The 19,062-nt window shown below is 39.6% G+C and overlaps 2 long non-coding RNA genes across 2 annotated transcripts in view; one reads left to right on the plus strand and one right to left on the minus strand.

The window, feature by feature from the left end:
- The first annotated feature begins 631 nt into the window (after window positions 1-631).
- LOC132248511 (uncharacterized) lies at window positions 632-4,971 on the plus strand. Its single transcript, XR_009459709.1, has 3 exons — window positions 632-687; window positions 1,641-1,737; window positions 3,527-4,971. It is a non-coding gene; the product is annotated as an uncharacterized LOC132248511 (long non-coding RNA).
- A 5,282-nt stretch (window positions 4,972-10,253) lies between these two features.
- The window catches only part of LOC109281167 (uncharacterized), a 106,902-nt gene continuing 98,093 nt past the window's right edge, over window positions 10,254-19,062 (minus strand). Inside the window, exons 3-4 of the long non-coding RNA XR_002087731.2 lie at window positions 18,529-18,653; window positions 10,254-15,451 (exon numbers count right to left, since the gene is read on the minus strand). This is a non-coding gene — a long non-coding RNA (uncharacterized LOC109281167). The remainder of the gene's footprint in view (window positions 15,452-18,528; window positions 18,654-19,062) is intronic.

Here is a 19,062-nt window from a genome sequence, read left to right on the forward strand (position 1 = left end):
TGAAGCTCCAGGGGAGTGGGACCCTGAGCCTTGGGGAACTATTAAGGAAGCTCCTGGGGCCAGGGAAAAGGGGATTGCCCAAGGAGGGCTTTGGGGGCAGGGCTCAGAGCCCCAAGAGTGTGGAAGGGGTTGGAGCCCAGTGTGTGGGCACAAGACCTGGTGTATGTTGCTTTGTGTGTGTACCAAGTAAACCCAGTGTGAGGGTGCTGGGAACAGGAGATCCGGTGGGGAGTGAGAATCCCAGTGAGACTCTGGAGCTCAGGTCCCAGTGCTAGCTAGCTGGAGGGAACATCTGTGAGGCTTGGGCTGTGGTGTAGGAGAGGAACAGAGCCACAGATAGCGCCCCCTGGCAGCGGGGCGGGAAAATGGGCAGCCTCCTGTCTGTGTAATATCTTAATCATTTTCCAACAAGGCGTGGTAGGAGAGAAAGGTGGGCAGTTAGCCCAGGAACAAGTGGGCGGGCCAACGTCTGACCAGCCCCGGGAAGGCCCACATGTTACAATCACATACACTGGTCTTCCCATATCCACAGAGCCAGTCATGTCATCATAGAAGGTAATCAGGTTGGTCAGGCATGACTTGCCCTTCATGAATCCAAGTTGACTGTTCCTAATCACCTTTTTCTCCTCCAAGTGCTTCAAAATGGAATCCTTGAGGACCTGCTCCATGATTTTTCCAGGGACTGAGGTAAAGCTGACTAGTTTATAGTTCCCTGGATCCTCCTTCTTTTTCTTAAATATGGACAGTATGTTTGCCCTTTTCCAATCATCTGGGACCTCTCCTGATCTCCATGACTTTGCAGAGCCATTGGCCATCATCTTCGAAATCACATCAGCCAACTTCCCTTGCAACACCCTTAGATGCACCAGCTCCCCTCCCCCCAACCCGACCACTCCCCCCTGTAACTCCCACCGCTCCCCTCGCCGCTCCCCCCCCCCACTGCTCACCCTTGGATGCATCCCATCCTGCCCCATGGACTTGTACATGTCCATCTTTTCTAAGCAGTCCCTAACCTGTTCTTTCAGCACTGAAGGCTGCTTACCTCTTCCCCAAACTGTGCTGCCTGGTGCAGTAGCCCAGGAGCTGACCTTGCCTGTGAAGAGTGAGGCAAAAAAGGCATTGAACACTCCAGCCTTTTCTACATCCTCTGTCACAAGGTTGCATCCCCCGTTCAGTAAGGGACCCACACTTTCCCTGATCCTCCTCTTGCTACCGACATGCTTGTAGAAACCCTTTTTGTTACCCTTCACATCCCTTGCTAACTGCAACTCTAACTGCACTTTGGCCTTCCTGACTTTATCCCTGCATGCCCGAGCAATGCTCTTATAGTCTTCCCTAGTTATTTGTCCAAGTTTCCACTTCTTATAAGTTTCCTTTTTGTGATTTAGTTTACTAAAGAGTTCCCTGCTAAGCTAAGTTGGTCTTCTGCCATACTTGCTAGTCTTCCTGCACATCAGGATGGTTTGTTCCTGTACTCTCAGTAAGACTTCTTTAAAGTACAGCCAGCTCTCCTGTACTCTTCCCTCCCTCAGACTGGCTTCCCAGGGGATCCTGCCTATGAGTTCTATAAGCAAGTCAAAGTTGGCTTTTCTGAAGTCCAGGGTCCTTACTCTGCTGCTCTCCATCCTTTCTTTCCTCAGGATCCTGAACTCAATCATCTCATGGTCATTGATGCCCAAGCTGCCATCTACTGCTACATTCCCTACCAATTCTTCTTCCAGCTGAATCTTTAATGGGGTATGAGATGAGAATGACCTAAATGTGACTATACCTGTAAAATGTTTTTGCATGCCCTGTCTTGGAGGCAAACAATCTGTGCTTCACTTTATAATCTAGTTGATCTATTTTATTATTTCTCTGCTGCATAGTATATCCCCAATCTAAATTATTCCTATAGTCAACTAAAAATAGAGCACCAACAAGATTTGGTCTTTTTCTCTTCAAAAAATGTAGAGTTAAGCCCTACCCAGAAACTAAGCCAACAGCTTGTCAAAGAGGCTTTATTTTATAAAAGGTGCTTAAGCTTTGCATCTATATACATCCAAAATCCCACAAACTAATATTGATTCCTTTCCCATTATGATTTAATAAAAAGACAGAAGGGCTGTAAAACACTCCTGACACTCAGTAGCATGTTGAGTATATGCTATTCAATTGCAAACCTAGATTAACTGTCTTGGAAGGAAAACAATTTGCTACATGATTGGCTAAAACAACAAACCATAAAAGAAGCCAGGGTGCCACTTCAGCAAATCCCAGTAAATCACTGCAGTGCTCCAGCAACTGTGTATACAAGTCAAAAGTGCTAAGCAAAGGCATGTCTGTAGTCCTTTTATTCACTAAACATTTTCAGGATAAGTTCTATCTTCCCACTTTTCATAGGCTGTTACAAGAGCTATATTTTCTTAGGTTGCCCTTAAGCAGGGATGAGATCTGAGATGCCTTAGTTATATTAAAGGACATTTTCAAGCCTATAAAGCCAAAAATATTGACCTACAGCATCTTGACATTAGTTTAGAGGGGATTGGCCTGACCTTTTGGACTCCTAAAGTGTTTGTTTTATTTTAAGGGATTTTATTTTTAGATTTTTTTTTTTTTATGCCTGATTGGAAATTTAATACACACACATCAGTGTTTGACTTTGTTTGGTGAGCAATGAACCAGCAGCCTCATGTATATTCTCCTGTATAGGAAAGTCAAATTGATCCCAAGTTCACCCAGCAGGCCTTATGTAAGGAAATATTATGAAAATTAAAATACCATTGGCTATGGTACACAAATGTGGCTAACTGGTGCAATGCTGTGCTAAGCACAATATTGCTCACAAGAAAGGCACACAGCATGAACTGTATTAAGAATGAAAGAAATTGGGGAAATAGTAAAATGATTTTAAAAAAGAGAGCATGAGTACAGTGAGCCATTGTACAGTCCCAGAAAAACAAGGTAGATAAAATACAAACACTGTGCTTAATACTGCATAAACTATTTCTCATGGTTCTCTCTGTCTCTGTGCACATCATAGTTCTCAATCAGTATGAGTTGCATCAAACTAAGGCATGGCACTGAAGTATGGGCCTCTGTTTGCTTCTGCATGACCTGCTTTCCCATTCCATTCAGATATGCATCTAATATGCCACAGCACATATGTTGCAACTGTATTTCCTCTAGAGGGACATATACTGGACACAACATGCCTTTTATAACAATGGAATTCCCTTGGTGTGTTTTGCTACTGTTGTACTTTCTACTTCTACATTGCTTTGCATAGAGCACCTCCCACTATATTCTCCATGAAAAGAAAATTGTATGTCTGGAGGTACGCAGTTCTATCAAGTATTTATACTTAGCCCTACAAAAAATCAAAACATTGGATTGTTGTTTGGTTTTCCTATTTAACAAAAATCAATTTTAAAAATAATTATATCCCATGAACAGCTCTGATTCTGAAAGGTCAAACCATCTAGACAAGACTGTGAAAATATATGTAAACTTTCTGGCCTAGTAACTTTGACATTATCTTTTTAAGCTACTTCATCTCTAGAAGCTGAACTACCTACCGCACTTCAGTGAAGACATGATCTATGGGCACAGAGTGGGACTGCAAACAAAGTTCCATGAAAGATGGCATAATTAATCCTAATATCTTGGTGTGCAAACTTTAAGCTGTACTAAAGAATTTACACCATCAGTGACCATACCAGCCTGATGAGTGTTCTCAGGAGTGGAGGTGGGAGAAATGAAAGATGCTTATTTGCAATCTTTGTAATCCTTGGGGGATAAACCAAATAGGAAAACCAAAACTCTTTTGTTTATCCTTGTGGGTAATTCAATTTCATCTCATTTGGAACATGACAGAAAGATGAAAACTAAAATGGAAACAGCTTTTGAATTAAAGGCAATCTTTTCAAATCAATCAACATTAAAGAAGAAAGGAATTGGAACAATAAGTGAATGACATGCGCTATTGCTTGGAAACTTTTGAAATCCTAGCTCTGTAAACAAAACGAAAATATTTTATATTTGTATATTGATGGGACTAATTTCATCACTCAAATTCCCTGAAACCATACTAGATAGGGTGAGTCCAGTCATATACTTATACTGCTCCATGACGTTTTTTGAAACATAATCCCATCTTTCAACATTATGCTAATCTCAAAACAGCTAAATATTTGCTTCCTTCAACACAGAATATCCAATTTATACAATATTTTATATTGCTTATAAAATATACAATATATAAGCAACCTACTCTGCCTTTAGTAGCTAGTAAGGTATGAAGTAGTGCAAAGGATAACTGCCGGTAGGTTTCCAGAAGTGTTCAAGATGTACAGAGCCCAATTTTCGATTAGAAGGGATATATAAAAGATTTCTAGATCTCATATTTGGATCTTCAGATGAGTCCACCTATATGCCTATATTCCACTTCGAGGGATTCAGACATCCTATTAAGAAGCCTGTGTTGGAAGAGTTCTTTTAAAGCAACAACAACAACAAAAAACCTTATGAACTACACAGTTTTTCACCAGGTGTCATTAAAAATGCCAATAAACAGAAGCATGAGTGAAGTTAAATTTAAGTTCTTGCACACAAAAGTTTTCCCTCAGTTTCACACTTAGTTGCATAATAGAGTACATTAAAAATGGCTTTTATTTGAAATGCATGGAGTGTTTTTTCCCTTCATGATTTTATTTACTTCCACATATCCAAATACACTTTAATTATGCATCTGCATAATGTGTCCAATTCCAGGAAGTGCATATAGTTATATTAGAGTGACATTAATGCCATAATGATTCAGGAATTATGCAAGAGTCAATCATTTTGGGGGAGTGATATCTTTGAATGTCTTTGAATCATTTGAATGTCTGATTTGAATTGACTTGATGAAGAATATCTTGCATTCAAAAGTTTGGCTTACTTTATTTCAACCATGCAGTTGGTCCATTAAAGATGCCCCCCCACCTCCACCCCCAATAATGATTGCCTCTTATATAGTTTAGATAAAATGTGAGGCACTGCAAAATGACACATTTGAAAACACCCACTAAATAAAAAGTAGCAAGCATTAAGAGGATGGACAGTTTTTAACAGGGCGTGCAGCTGTTTTAGCCTAAAGGATTTTAGTCACCTTTTCCTACCTATCTTCATTTGCCCCTGTCACACTGCCAATGGTGCCTGCATCAGCTGCCATCTTCTCCATTCCCCAGTAAATGTCTCTGTGCTTTCCTCTATGCTACCCTTTATTCATGGAATGAAGCCTTGCCTGAAAGCTAATCTCCCTTCAACTCTTTTACATGCTTCTGCCACAATACAAGAAATTAGCCAACTTTGAATATGTTTGCCGAGGGTGAGTTGGGGCAGATGCCTTAAAGTACAAAGTTAATAAAAATGCGTATAAATACAAAATTGTTAATACTGGATTACCTCCATTCCTTTCGTTCCTTGTAAATTGGTGTCCTTTAATCTCTTTGGGCAAGGCACCATATTTATTTCTGTATTTGTACAACACCTAGAAAAAAGGGGTAATTAGAGTTTTTGGCTGCTGCAATATTAAAAATGTCAAATAGCAATAAGAAGTAAATCTCCTCTATTCTACTATGCAGTCACTTCAGGCCAGATCCTATTCCAGTGGAAGGCAATAGGGTGAAAGCCTGGTTTTTTTATAAATCTATGGCAAGATTTTCACTGACTTTAGTAAGACCAGGGTTTCATTCCAGGAGTTTACCCCTAACTTGGTGGAGGAGAGAAGAGGCAGGGGTTAGGCCTTTATGAGTAAATCCACTTCTGATATCTGTCTAAATATCATGGTGAGAGAGGATTAGCAATGAAATCTCAGACTTTATCTACACTGAAATCCTTGTGTAAAGCCAAATGATGACAAGTGAAGTATTCTAAAATAAACACTTTTAACACAACTAAAGGAACTTATTTGAATCCACTCAATTTTTAGTTTTTCCTTTCATTAATTGGAGTGCTTTACATCAGTTTGAAATTATATCTAATAAATATTCAGCCTTTTCACAATGCTATTTGGAGTTCTAAACAGAACTTCTACCTTTACATCTGTCATTGAGTAGTAGCCCTGATGCATAATAACCATGTTCGATTCAGGAAATATCCATTATTCATTTCCAACGTACCTTCTGGCTGATATACTGAATAATCTACCTTCTGTTTGCGAGCTTACTAGTAGATTGAATTCATCTTTATGTGGCAGAGCTTAGTGACTAGTGTTTTGTTTTTCATTTCATCCTTTGCTGTGTTCCATAGATCTCTAACTCCAGTTGACATCAGGGTAAAGCTTGGGAATTTCCAGCAGGAAATGCTAGCCCCAATATGATCAGACACACTCTTGTTGTCTGCAGTTGGTGTTTTATTTTGAACACCAAGCATTCCTCTCTTCATATATATAAAAGTATTTCTGTTCTGTGATTAAGGCTGGTATTAGATGACCTTTACTCTTCTTTCCCTTACTTTCCTCTTAAGAGTTAAAATGAAAGCCTTCCGTTCCTCTACAGGGTACTTAGAACTAAGGCACTATGGCGCTAGCAGCAGGTTGGTTTCATTACACTGATAGGATACATGTGCTGTTTTTTATCTCTAGCATTTTCTCAGTAATTCAGCACTTTAAAGTCTCAGCTGTCTACCGATCTGCAGACAATTGTTTGGTGTAATACTATCCGGAAAAAGCTGATAAAACGCAGATGTGACTAGGTCTCTGAAATTTGTGGTTTGCTAAGTGGTTTTTTTTCCTCTTTTTTTCCTTTTTTTTTTTTTTTTTTTGGCCATTCTTGCCCACGGCAAGTCAGATTCCCTGCCAGGCATGAAGGCAGCATTTTTATTAAAATGTTGCAAGGAGAGGGAAATTGCTAAACATTTTCTGTAATTAAGAAAGTTAGTTGAAACTTTAAGCAGCAGAATTGTATGTTTTTACCTATTTTTTTTTATCATATACATTGGCAACTATTTCCCCAAATTTTAGTCAATACAAATTTAAGAGATTTTCTTTTCCAAGAATGCATGATAAGGTGTGGCTATCTGGCAAACCTTATCTAGTGCCCTTTTGGTAGAGTATTTTCAAATTTCTTTTCATAATTAAAAGCCATTAACCTGATTTTCAGAGGTGCAGAGATCTTATAGCTGCAGTGGGACTTGTTCAAACATAATTTACTTTCATAACATATACAAGTTTGGGAACAATCAAGATAGGTGGCAGGATGCTACTGTCACTTAGTGGTTAGTTTAGACCAGGACAAATTATATTCAGCATATTGTCAGCTGAACACAATCTTTTCTGGGCTGTGTTGACCTCCAAGTCATGGCTGGCATCATGTCAACTAACTCAGTTGAACAGAATTGTATTTGAACACAAATCACTTGTTGGGATGTCTGCAAGCTCCCCTTGACAATGTGGTAAGTTGTGTGTGTTCAGCCCTTTTGCCAATCAGGCCACAATATCTCAAATTTCCCTACACAAGTGCATAGCTTGGACCATGCATTGCATAACTTTGCTTGTTAACGCTATTGCTTTTGATTGAGAGAATTTGATGAATATCAAAAGTGCATAAATGACTTAGATCTAGTTGGTGTGCATCTTTGTACAAGCAAAACTAATGGGTAGAAGGAGGTGAAAGTGGGGATTGCTGAAGGGTTTTTTGCTGATATACAAGTGCATCTTTCAGGGTGGATACGGGTGTATCAGCACAAAAGTGCAATTTATACTGATGTGACTGTGCCTAAGTATCTAGTTAAAGCACTGCAACTCTTATGTTTATAGAATGCCTTGGGGACCTAAGAACCATAGTTACAAGTAATTAAGGAGACTGTCCCATTGGTTTTCAATAAGATTTTGCCTCTCAAGTGCCAGAAATCACTTTTGAAAATGAGCTCATGGTTCCTAATTCCCTGAAGTCCTTTTGATCACTTCACCTGCTTCCAGTGAATATTCCAAAAAGAGGAACATTTCCAGAAGAAAAATATCTGTAAAAATATTCTGTTTTCTAGGGTTAAGCATGGAGGAGAGAGAGGAATTTGCAAAAAGATGCTGATTGGCATCTGCATGTCTGTGTGATAACTACACACAGCTTTAGTGATTTATGCACCAGACAGGTTTTCTATTCCAATTCAAATGAAAGGCCATCTTGCAATTAAAGGCTCAGTTTGCAGTTCCTGATTTCTGAAGGAAGAGGGCGTTTCTATTTATTCCAGAAACATTTAGTGGTTACATGCATGGCTGGCAGCAATTTCCCACAATGTGTAAATTAGTCAATCCCAAAGTCAGTAAACCTTTGCTTTGAAGTGGACATTAATGAAGTGCACCATTAGAGCCTAATGATTGTTCACATTTGTATTTTAGAGGCCCCTCTGGCTTTTGATGTCTTAGTGCCTTGGTTTCTTGACTTTAGTTATCTAAATGCCAGGACTGCAAAACTCCTAAGAGAACTCAAAAAAATTTTTAATGAAAAAAGTTAGTACTGGCCTGACTGATGTTGGCACTTCAAAGCTGGAACAGACTAAATTGCTGTAGACTGCTTAATTCAAAAGTGCTCCCTTGTGGATGACAGTGCATGGTGACAAAGTTCAATTGGCAACAGGAGACAGGCAAGATCAAAGGCTCTCTATTGTAATAGTTTTGTTCCATGAAGAATTGCTTATTGTCAGTAGTTTTTCAAGCCTTTACTGGCTCCAGCTTCATATCAGGATTCTCTGGTTCAGAACCAGCTTAAATAAATAATTGTAATTGCATCCTTCTGATAATACATTTCAGTTCTAAATGCTGCATGTTGTGTCTGTCCAAGGGTCCAAAAACAATTCAGTGCAATGAATCAAGAATGGAAGAATAAGCTTCTTTTTGGGTTGTTCAGAGACGTTCAAAATACAAAGCACTATATCAAGTTAACACCATGTTAGCAACATTTAGGGTTTTATTCTGGATGAAACCAGTCTGCCTTTAATATTAGAATAAGAAAGGTACACCTTCTAGTTTGCATCATTTCTCCTTCTGCCTAATATTAACTTGAACTGAATCCTAAAAATTGGTTGTTCTCTCTTGCCCCCTCCCCCAACCAATTCAGCCTTGGGTTAAATAAATTCACTATTCAGAAATGCTGAACTTAATACTAAAAAATGTCATGATTATATAAAATCTCTGAACAATGTTCATCATTCACAATGAACCACTCCCTTTTGTTCTTTGCAAACATATCCTTCAAGAAAACAAGATATTCTTTCCTTCATGAGAAGTCCTTTTTAAAAAGAAATCTAGTTACTGAAAATGGCTGGAAATAATGTTTCATTTATAGTATGATTATTATTATTATTATCATTATTATTATCTGTTTCCAATAGCATTCACAAGGTGCAAAGTGTTGTCCAAAGACAAGACAGACAGTGTCCCTCATAATTAATTTTTAAAGATGTTGTCTCATAAAACATAGCCAGCATTGTCTGAATTGCTTGTCTTGAACTAATTAAGAAAACATGTTTGGTGACAATTAAGAAAACGACAGTGTGATCATTGTGAGGCATCTTGTCAACAGAAGTAACTTTTATATGTGTGTGACCACAGATGCCATACTATTTTCCAAGTAAAATATCACTACTTTGTTTTTTGCACTAGATCAGTAGCAGATATAGGAAAGAGGTGGCAATGAAAGGAAAAGTATTAGAATGAAACCATGTACGCTACGGACATACATCAGCTTACCTTGTGATTCTCTTGATTTTTTTTTTTTTTTTTATTTTAACAAGCAAGCCAATGAACAAAAAGTCTCAAGACTGTTCCAATCAGTCCTTGAAACTATGTAGTGCCTCAAAACTGTTTGTTGGGGCTAGTTTTGAAATAGCATTCTAAACAGGATTAGAAGTGTACTATGCCTATACAATTTAGCTCTAGAGACTTCACGGTTGTAAATTATGATGGAACACATCATTAGCTCCAGACTTGTATGTTCTCCCTTAATCATGCTGAAGTACGCATAAGCCCCAGCTGAGCAATTATGAATAATTAAATCAATTAGAGGCAGTCTAACACTGGGTCTTGTGGCTAAACTGGTGTCAGCATCCATAATATTTTAACAGTAAATGCAAATGTGTGCGTTTGGGTGGAAGGAAGGAGGAGGACAAAAGCTTATACAAATGCCAAAGCATGTTGCTTAGTGATGGCTTTACAATAATATCATGAAGATTATAGGCTGCCTTCCCAAGGAAAACAATGGTAATGAAATTCCAATAAAATATTTTTGTCCAAGTTTTAAAGCTTAGAAATGATTTAATTAAAAAAGGATAAATGCAAGCCCCAGAAAAAAATATGCTGAATAGATTAGTACATTACAGTTATCTAAATTGAAAGCTTTCTTGCTTGAATTGGTCCTAACCTCTTTTCTTTTGACACAACCGTTTCCTTTAATTTAGCACTAACCCCCACCACCCCTCCAAAAAAACCCAAAACCTTGCATAGAAGTTTGGCCTCAAAAATCACATGTTGGAAGCCCTTTTGCAGGATAGAAAAGGTATTAACACAGTTAGGTTTTTAGAAAACACACAGATTTTGCACACAAAGCAGGAGACAGTTTGATTAGAGGATGCCACAGAGGTGATGAAAGCCAGATCATGTCCCATACTATATACCATCTTCACCAAATACAGGGGATGAAAATAGCCCTGTTACTGCCTTGCACTGTACCACTACTCTGAAGGCTTAGCAGAACTACTGCACCCCATCCTTGTGGAGGGAAGCAAAAAAATGGGAAGCAAAAAGAGCCCTGATTCTGCCCTCCAACAAAACCAGTGGCATAGTTATGCCAGCATATCAAGGCATGTATGCTGCAAAAGGTACAGATCTGTCATTTCTTGCTGCTGTAGTAAAGAAGTGAGCAGACCAGGAGTTAGATTTTTTACTCCAAAAGTCATTCCCAAACCAGCTTCAGCTCAACAATGTGCTGCCGCCCCTTGTTACAAGCTAGATAGCAGACCAATGATGCCACCCAGAATCAGCATAAAATTAGGAGCCTGATCACTGGGACAGATATTTAGTTAACTTGAATTTCCTTAGTTCCAAATTCAGCAAAACTCTTATTATGTGTTTAAATTTGTGCTTAAATTCCATGGATTTCAATACAGGGGTGTAGGTTGTAGCTGTGTTGGTCTAAGGACATAGGCAGACAAGATTATTTGGGTAAATCTGATATCTTTTATTAGACCAACTCAAATAGTTGGAAAAATTCTTCTTAGCAAGCTTTCAGGCATAAAAACCCTTTGTCAGACTGAGCTCAGGATGGTCCTCACACCAGATGGAGTCCCAGGCTAAGTACAGACGTTCAAAAAGCCCAAGGCAGAATCAATCCAATCTATTCAGGTTTCTCTAAATTGCATAGATTGGATCAGGAGCAGGCACTACTGCAACACCTGTTCTCACTCTTAGGGCCCCTCTACATGTGCAGGTAAAGGCACAATGAGATTATAATGCATGATCCACACATATGTGGCAGGAGGTGCAATTGTGGGATTGCACATGAGATCCCATCGTGTCTTTTAATTGGTGCAGCGGGAGTTTGGGGTCACAAACCTGGGCTCCCCTAGCACTGGCTCGCATGCTGCAAGTCCTGCAGCTAACAGGGCTCAGCAGGGCTTGCAGTTGGGGCAGCATTCCCTGTCTTGCCCCAGCTGTGAGTCCTGAGCCACCACTGGCTGTAAGGTTCACAGCAGGGCCAATACCGGGAATGCTGCCCCCACTGTGAGCTTTGTTGGCTATTGGGCTTGCAACAGGAGCAGCATTTTCCCTGTTACCCCCTCTGTGAGCCCTGTACGGCACAAGGCTTGCTTGTAGCAGGGGCAGTTTTCTTCTTGTTGCCCCAGCTGTGAGCCCCACAGCCACCATCAGCTTGGGACTCACAGCGGGGCAGCACACAGAAAGCTGCTGCTGGTGCAAGCCCCACACCTCACAAGGCTCGCAGCAGCAGCAGCGTTCTTCCCACTACCCTCACTGCGGAGCTGGCAGTGGGTGGTGCACCCCAGTGGCTGGGAGTGCCTCAGGTGATGGGGCTCCCCCTTGGCTGCATGTTCAATTAACGGCATGATTAGAACAAGCTGCAAAATTATTCCACAGTTTTGTGGAATAACTTTGTACCTTATTGCTTGTTTTATCACACCATTAATTGGTTAAATCTGTAGTTGGGTCACAACTTACGGTGTGATTAACCAAGTAATCATGTCTTAAGTATAACATGTAGCCAGGGCCATAGAGACCCTAATCTGCCATATGTTAGCAGTTGCAGTTCCCATCGATCACTTCTAAGAACTTAATGTAAAGTTACAGGAAGCATTCAGCAACTTCTAAGACAGTAATAGCTTATACTTCCTTGACACATGTGATTCCGAGTGTGGATACAGTACATTTTTACCTGAGGTACCTTGCCTTGGATCGTGTTCAGGTACTCAGCAGGATTGCTCACATCTCACTTGGACAACTAAGAGCCTCAATAAGTATTTGCAGCATCAGGCCCTAGGGAGCCAATAAGGCAAGAAATAATACAGAAATGACTAGCAGTTTGACCTGACATAGATCATCCAAGTAATCCCAAACATTGTATATGACTGTCTTTGATAGGACTGGGTTTATGAGTAAAGATTGTCCTCATAAGAAGTATATCAGCTGTTTTCTTTTTACAGGGATACAATTCTTGTGGTCGATGGGCATTACAAATATGCAGTGATTGCAAAATAAGCCCCACCATTTACAGTTTACCATCTTATATTCAACCCTTGCAGGGGCAATTACCAGACATTTGGATACACATTTTAAATAGTCTCATTTTCTGCTGGACTTGATAAAGAATAGAAACAAATATTAATATAATTTAAAAAATACTTTTTGGCAGACATCATATTCTGTTGAAAACACAATATTTGTTCCATTTGGATATAATTCATGAGAAGTGCTAGTTAAATACAGAATTGCTGTACATAACTAATCAAATTACATGTAGAATTTCTGGCCCTATATAAATGAATGTCAAATCACCATTGAGTTCTATAGGCCAGCATATCACACCACAATTTTAACAAGTATAAATATACCCTTAAAACAATCAAGAAAATGATCACTTGATTAGGAGCTTAGAATACAAGTCAGGCCTGGCTACAAACTTACATTAAAGAAAAAAATCCTAAAAACAATATATATATTGAGACTCTCCACTCCAGGGAAATGAGAACTGTCTGCTTTTGCTTTTCAAGATTGCCTTTGAGGAAAAAATAATACTGGAAAAAGAACTCCCATTTTGGCCTGCCATTGCTATTACTTTGCTTATTCTCATGGTGATTTAATAGTCAGGTTGAATTGGTTTCCTGAAGATGGCTGCTATTTCCCTGCACAAAAAAGCTTATTTGCTTTTTTGTTTCAATTTTTTGATTTACGTGTAGGTTTCCTTTTCCCAGAATATTTTCTCTACAGCTCATTGTGTTGTTTCATACCCTAGCAGCTGACACATCTGCAGTTATACTGAGTGTTAGTTGTGCTTCCCTCCTCTTCCACCATTCCAAGATTTATCCTGCTCTATATTGGGTGCTCTCATAGCTCACAAAGTCAGGACCTAAATTCCCCAGAATTCATGGAAGTAAACTGAGCCTTTATGCTCATCCTTTAGTAATGGGGCAGGGAGAGATGTGTATCTGTGCTTCAGTGAGACTATCAGGAATGAACAGTGCCTTTGAATCACAATTTCTCCTCTTCTCCCCCATTGGGTGTGGAGGGAAGGAAGTTGCAATAATACCTCTTTACAGGGTACAATATACTTCCCACCTTTTACTGGCTCAGGGAAGCATAAGAGACACTGAAAGCAAACACTTCTGTCCAACTTCATCTTCTTACCCACAAGTTCTGAGGTGGGTTGTACTATCCAGTGTGCAAGGCTGTAATCTGGCCCACATCAGGACTCAAAACCCAAGGTGCAAATAGGTCAGTCCTATATAGCTTGCAGTGGTTTTGCTTGAGAAATTTTACTTCTCTGCAAAGCTGAACAAGATGCAATCAACTTTACTCAGGTTAATGGGACTATTCACATGGGTAAGGGCTGTAGACTTGGGCTTTATCTGATGCTGAATAGTTTCACTGAAGTCAATTAAACTATTTGCCTAAACTAAGAATTTATAGGATCAAGTCTCTTCTGAACTGCCTTGCATAATGCTCATTAACATCACAGTAACTGGGGATTACCCAGGAGCATTCAATGGCAAGCAAAGCCTTAAAAGTAAGGCAGATATATATTCATTTCTCATTTGTAATATTTTAAATATTTATAGCCTTTCTTATCTCACTGCACCTCTCAAACTCTACATAGTATAGACTAAATAAAAGCCAGTTCTGTTTTGAAATACAACAAAAAAGCTACTGAAGTAGAGTGATGCATGGTAACAGGAATAAAGGGTATTTTCTTGGCTGAGGACTCAGAAAAAATCCCAGCTCTGAGGAGAAATGCCACAGAACCTTTAGTAATCATAGACAGCAGCTCAAACTTTGACTTTTTTAAGGTCTCATCTGAAACTAAAAGCTTAAGTGGAGACAAAAATTGTACCCTTTAAACTTAAAACTGCCAATTTCATTCATAGAATCATGGAAATACATCAAAATGGTCAGTTATTCAATATGATCTTAATCTTGAGATGATATTCTTTTCTTCTTCTGAAGCAAGAAAGATTTGTCTGTATAGCAATCACAAGGTCTTATGCAGCTCAAACTGAGTCTAATTTTGCATGTTATCATGGATGAAACTAAAAAATTCCACTATGCATTTTCTGTATACCATAGAATCACATTGAAAAGGAGCATGATATCAAGTGAATAAGCCCAACTTAATCCTCATACTCGCTGGCTAAGCACTACCTAGATCATTGAATTTCTGACTGACTAAACATTGTAATTAGCCTGGCAGTTTTGTATAGGTGAAACTGGAAACTTTGTGTAGAAGGACATGGGCTTGGGAATCCAAGAATTCTTGTTTCGTCACTGCGTACAGGCAAAGCTAGGACCTATGCCAGCAACCCTAGGCATCCAGATTTGGATATACAAGAAGTATAGAATCAGGTCTTTAGCAGCAAATCCTGCCATATTCTATGTAGGAAGCAAGGTGCTAAGATAAGATGGGTACATCCTGTGTACCTCAGGAGAGCACAGCTCTGAAGAAAGTCAACCAACTTGTGCTGTACTTAATACTATGGGCTCTGGCCTGGAACTCTATAAGAATATAAATACTAAATAGGCAGATAAGCAGGGTTATCCACATCTTCCAGCCTCTCCCCCATCACGACAGAGAAAGGAGGAATGAGCAGCCAGGATGAAGGCTTCACGGCAGCCTCTGCAACTCTGATGCTTCACACTATTCCAACCCCTTGTAGAGTTTCCCCTATGCCAGGACTTCCATGTATCTTCACACTGTAAGGAACTGGAAACCTTAAAAAAAAGAGGACACGTCCAATAGTTATACCTGCAGCTCACACTTATGTTCTTATTTCTTAAATTATAAACATTCAAAGAAGTATTATTAAGCTGATCTGTTTCAGGAAGCCAAATAAAGCACAAAAAAAAAGATCAGCAATTTATGTGAGAGGGTCCTTTAAGCAAGGGAAACAAACAAATATGGACTAAGCATTTCTAGGCCTCCTTACTATCCATGTAAATTAGTTTGCTTACCATCTTAATTATATGCAGAGTAATGAGCACAACGAGGTAGTATCTTTATTCTAAAATGACATTCCAATTTTTTTCTGGCATTATTAATGTAGTATGATTAGCTGGTCTGGGGAGGGAGGGGAGGGAAGGAGGGTAAAAATCAAGGATAAATTGTATGATTATCAACTGCAGGTTTATTGGTCTGAGACTTCCACCACGGGGAGTGGCTGCTGTATGGAATTGATAAACGTAGAGATTTATAAGGTCAAGTTTTATGAGTCTACAGATTCCTTGTGGTGTATTACCACATCCTTATTACAAGCCCCTGCTGCTGTCCAGCTAAGCCAACAGAGGTAATATATTACACTTGCTTGTCTACGGTTTAGGGATTTTTTTCATGGGCAAAAGAGGAACAGATCAAAATAAAATATAGCTTTCCGGAATTGTATTTGCAGAGGATTTTTGGGGGGGAGGGGAGAAGTGTGGGACTGAAAGAGGGAGTTAGTTGCAGAAAAGTGTGAAGAAGTGATTGTTTATGGCATTGAGAGAAAGATATAGTGCAAACCAGAATAGGATATTGATTTTGTTTTAAGAAAGACAGATAACAGTTAAATTATACTGTGACAGCTCTGTGGTACAAATGCTTTTGGTGTTTGGGTACTATAATGAATTACACATTTTAATGTTGATATTTTGCTAAATGGTTTTTATTCATAACTGTAAAATAAATGTAGTTAAAAATCATCAAAATAGTTTAGCATTAAAGTTTTATAGCATTTGTTAAAGTTTCATGTGGTTTCAACATGCTACTGCAGGGTTGGGTTATTAGTAAGATTAAACTAGATGGCTGCAATATAGCACTACACATCAAAAGGAAAAGTTACTCTGGCCTTTCACGTGCTTCTCTTTTACAAAACTGGTTCCTCCATAGCAGTAATTCTCAACCAGGGGGCTGGGGCCCCCTGGGGTGCCACCAGATCCTTTGAAGGGTGCCACAAAGTATGCAGAGATAAGCAAGGTATGAAGAAATAAGCACATAAGCTAAAAAGATAAGTAAGTCAGGCTTAGGCTTGTCATTTCTTGGACTGTCCCCCAACCTCAATTGCCCAACCCCTCTGCAGAGAGGTAAGCACTGTAATATATACATTAGTTTTTGAAATTGGGTACCACTCAATTCACAAACGGTATGGAAGGCTGCCTCGATACTAAAATGGTTGATAACCACTGCTCTGTATCATATCAGCTGATAGTCATGCTGTAAATGAGACTGTCATAGTAACATTATAACATGGGGTTGGTGAGTGGGCCATGTGCCCCAGGGACTGCCTAAGGAGAGAGGCACCAGAAGGATGTGGGAGGAGGGGCCTTCACCCTGAGGCTACTGCCTTCCTTGCTGCTGCCTGCACTTTCTGGCTACAGGAAGCCATCAACACAGACAATGAGTGTCATATAGTGCAAGGCATTCTGGGAATCATGGATCTATAGAATGGCAGTGGCATTCACTGCTGCTGGGGAGAGAATTGACCCCATTTTTTGCCCCCAAACATTTGTCTTCTGATCTCTGAATATGGACTTCAGCAGCAAACTCCACTGCCATGCTAAAAAGCTAAGATTCCCAGAATGCATTGCACTCCGTGACACTGTCCAGCCATCTGCTTTCTGCTACTTCTATGCCTGTAAGCCAGAAGAGAACATGAAGGGAGGGGATATAAGAGATGACTACCTCTGGCACATTTTTTCCATGCTATGCCTCTTATTCTTTGATGGGCTGATCGCCTGTCAGTAAACATATGAGATGCCAATTAAAGACAACGTGATTGTTCACTTGTTACTTATTATTTGCTGTTTCATTAAAAAAAGGACATCAACAAAATGACCCTTTGAAGGTGTACTGTATAAATACTGTGATAATTACTAAACTTGGGCTGAAACCTGCTCATTTTTATACAGGCAATACATCACTTGAAGTCAATGTGATTTCTTTCCTCTTCTTTTTCTTTCCCTTTTGTCAAAGTATTGTAAGATTGAGCCCTCACCACTAGACAGCCCCTGTTCTTGAAAAACTGTGTTATGCAGCACTCATGTAATATGTTGGTATTTACACTGATGTTTCATATTCTTTAAGTAGACCACAGCAAAGAGTGTGTATGCCAGAAAGACAGAAAGAGATACTAAGGCCTTGTAGCACATGTTTTATTTAGATCGTAGGAAACATTACCGTGTCATATTAAAAGTTAGAACATGTTCTGAGCAGTCATACAGTAATGTTTACTATGATCTCAGCCTGCCTTGAACAGGGCTGGAGCTGGTTGTCTCTCTTCCGCCTTCTCCCACCCCCACCTCAAAACTGGGCATCACAGCTTGCATGTCTGCCTATGAGGACATAAAACCCCCACACCCTCCCTACTGTATGCCAAGCACTGCCCAGCCTGGGAGTACCTGGCCCTGGCACACTGGGGCAAGCCAGCTCTCTGCTGGTGGTGGTATGATGCATGGGGACCTAAGCTCAGGAAAGGGTGCTACACTTGCTAGTGGATTTGTACCTGCCACTGGTAGTCTTGAACTGGTTCTAGTGCAGTGCCAGGGCTATGACGGATAATCATCTCATTGTATACACCCCTCACTATCTTGAACTCATATAATGTCTGGCACTTGATTTACTGCTTGAGCATGTGGATGCCAGTGTTTTAAGTGCAGTTAACATGTCTAAATTTAATGTGCAACATGGCCCTTGGATCTGCAATTTTCACCGTGTTCACAAGTGCACTGTAAACACTGATTCATGCAAAATGAACCTGGTCACTAAATTATTTCATGGAAGAAACAGACATAAGTTGTTCACTTCAAAATCCACTTACTGTATTTGAGGATGTCAGTCAGGTCTAATATCACCCAAGCTGAATTATTATTAGTCTCCATGCCCCAAGCTTTCCTAGATTTGTTGCTGGCCTATGAAGCAGAAGTTGAACAAAATATTGAGAGCCTAAAGGAAAGAAAGACATAATATTTCAGACTGTGGCTTATTGTACAACTATAACCATTCCCATTGCCTCTTAGTATGCTCACAATTAACAGATTTGGAAAATCTTCAGAAAATGCTTCATCTTTGCTTAAGCCTTCTATCAATCTCAAAAGGTATTTATTGCCTTGAGAGCTACAAAGCAACAGAAATTCTTCCTTAACCATAGCAAGGCAAACTCTACTAGTTTTGGAAAGAGGTTGGGATTTTTTTCTTTTTAGCAGACATATTAATAATTAGATGTCCTGGGACAGAGAATAAAGGACAAGCTGAAAAAAAGAAAAGAAAAAGCTTTAAAATATTTAACATCTAGCCATTACAAATGGTAAGCATGAAGTGAATAGGAGTGTCTGTCCATTTGATTGCAGAGTGA

Source organism: Alligator mississippiensis, chromosome 2 (assembly GCF_030867095.1).
Source record: "Alligator mississippiensis isolate rAllMis1 chromosome 2, rAllMis1, whole genome shotgun sequence".
In the NCBI taxonomy this organism is placed as follows: domain Eukaryota; kingdom Metazoa; phylum Chordata; order Crocodylia; family Alligatoridae; genus Alligator; species Alligator mississippiensis.